We start from the raw sequence: 2,202 nt of genomic DNA, 5'->3' as shown, positions 1-2,202 counted from the left end.
TGTGGCTGTGCTGGGCGCTCTGGGCGCTGCCCCTCCCCGGCCCCGGGGCCGCCCTGAGCGGGGAGCAGATCCGGGGCAGCCTGCTGCAGCAGCTGCACCTCAGCCAGGTGCCCGTCCTGGACGAGGGCGACGCTGAGGGGCTGGTCACCCCTGCCCACGTGACGGCCCAGTACGTGGCCCTGTTGCAGCGCAGCCACAGCGCACGCTCTCGAGGGAAGAGGTTCAGCCAGAAATTCCGAGGTGAGGCCTCCCTGCGGCTGCGCCCCGCTCCTTGTCGGGGTGCCAACCTGGAGCTCAGGGGTTAGGGACACAGGGAGTGTGGGGAGGGTGTGGAACACGTCCCGCCGTTGGCCCCCGGACTCGGTAGCCCCGCTAAAGCTGCTCACAGGCCCCGGACTCCTCTTAGGGACATCTCCCTGGGCATGGGAGGGAGATGGGAGGAATTCAGGGCTCTTGCTCTGCTTCTTAGGACACTGGGCTGGCGACCAGAGGTCTCCATGGCAGGGCTCTCTGCCCTCGCTCCAGTGCCCCCCCGCCCCGTTTTGTGGTGCCCTTTGCCCAAAGAAGGCTACAGGTCTCTGGGCCTGGCTGGCTCAGCAGGTGGAGCATGTGACTCTTGATCTTGGGGTTGTGAGTTTGAGCCCCCGCTGGGCCTATGTAGAGGTTACTTAGAAGTAAAATGTTCAAACAAACAGAAAAGAAGGCTTCATGTCTGTGCACTTGAGGGGCAGCCCCAGCCCCCACATTCTCCCTGCGCATCTCCCTGGGGACTCCTGGGGAAATGCTGTTCACTGGCTGGGGGCCCAGCCCCCTCGCAGCCGCCCTGGTGCTGTACAGGCCTCCTGACCCTGCTTCTGTCCCCAGAGGTGGTGGGCAGGTGGCTGGCGTCGGAGGCCTTACCTGCTGGTGTTCAGCATGGAGCAGCGGCTGCCCCCCAACAGCGAGCTGGTGCGGGCCGTGCTGCGCCTCTTCCAGGAGGCGGTGCCCTGGACAGGAACTGGCTGTCCCCGCACAGCGCCTGCACCCGCGTCACCACCAAGTGGCTGTACATCCGTGAGGACAGCTCCAACCGCACCTACCTGGTGGACTCCAGGTGGGCGCTGCAAGTGGGGAGGGTGCCAGGGAGGAGGGATGGGGAGGGGAGGGGAGGGGACGGGGTTCCTAGCTGGGGGGGGAGGGAGGTGGGGGTCCCAGTGAGAGGGCTGGGGGGCGGGGAAGTAGGTGTCCTAGAGTGGGGGGAGTGGGCGGGGGTGCCAGCGCGGGGGGAGGGGGAGGGGAAGGCTCCCCCAGGGGGAACCCGCAGCCCCCAGCTCAGGCCCCCGTCCCCGCGCCACCCCGTCGCAGGCTGGTGTCCCTCCACGACAGCGGCTGGAAGGCCTTCGACGTGACCGAGGCCGTGACCTTCTGGCAGCAGCTGAGCCGGCCTCGGCAGCCCCTGCTCCTGCAGGTGACGGTGCAGACGGAGCACCTGGGCCCGCCGACCGCGGGCGCCCACAAGCTGGTGCGCTTCGCCTCCCAGGGGCCCGCGGGCGCCGGGCAGGGCGAGCCCCAGCTGGAGCTGCACACGCTGGACCTGGGGGCCTACGGGTAGGCGCCCGGGGCCGCACGGGGGGACCCCACTCCCAAGGCCAGCTCAGTCCGAGTGGGACTTTTCCGGGTGCCGTGGGAGTGAATGCCCGCAGGAGAGTCCCCTTCAGTCTCAGGACTAAGGGCTCACGCGATGTACCGTTTGGTTGTTGACCGGTCCTTATCCTTTTGAACGTAAGGAGCGCTGGGTGGCAAAGCTCCTCCCAGATGCCCCCCAGGCCCTCCCTGCCCCCCTCCCCGCCCTCCCCACTGACCTCTGCCTCTCTTTGCCCCCCGCAGAGCTCAGGGCAATTGTGACCCCGAGGCGCCCGGGGCGGAGGCCCCCCCGCTGCTGCCACAGGGAGATGTACATCGACCTGCAGAGGATGAAGTGGGCTGAGAACTGGGTCCTGGAGCCCCCGGGCTTCCTGGCCTACGAGTGTGTGGGCGCCTGCTGGCAGCCCCAGCAGCCCCTGCCCTTCAAGTGGCCGCTTCTGGGGCCTCGGCAGTGCATCGCCTCGGAAACGGCCTCGCTGCCCATGATCGTCCGTGTCGAGGAGGGAGGCAGGCCCAGGCCCCAGGTGGTCAGCCTGCCCAACATGAGGGTGCAGAGCTGTAGCTGCTCCTGGGACGGGG

General features: G+C 68.3%; 1 pseudogene; it reads left to right on the top strand.

Moving 5' to 3' along the window:
- Positions 1-8: 8 nt before the first annotated feature.
- LOC112818934 (left-right determination factor 1-like) lies at positions 9-2,195 on the top strand (annotated as a pseudogene).
- The last annotated feature ends 7 nt before the right edge of the window (positions 2,196-2,202 follow it).

This window comes from Callorhinus ursinus, unplaced genomic scaffold (genome assembly GCF_003265705.2).
Source record: "Callorhinus ursinus isolate GAN/ISIS: 27379988/994484 unplaced genomic scaffold, GSC_fseal_2.0 scaffold7781, whole genome shotgun sequence".
In the NCBI taxonomy this organism is placed as follows: domain Eukaryota; kingdom Metazoa; phylum Chordata; class Mammalia; order Carnivora; family Otariidae; genus Callorhinus; species Callorhinus ursinus.
The sequence above is the reverse complement of the archived record's forward strand: the minus strand, read 5'-3'. Positions and strand labels throughout refer to the sequence as shown.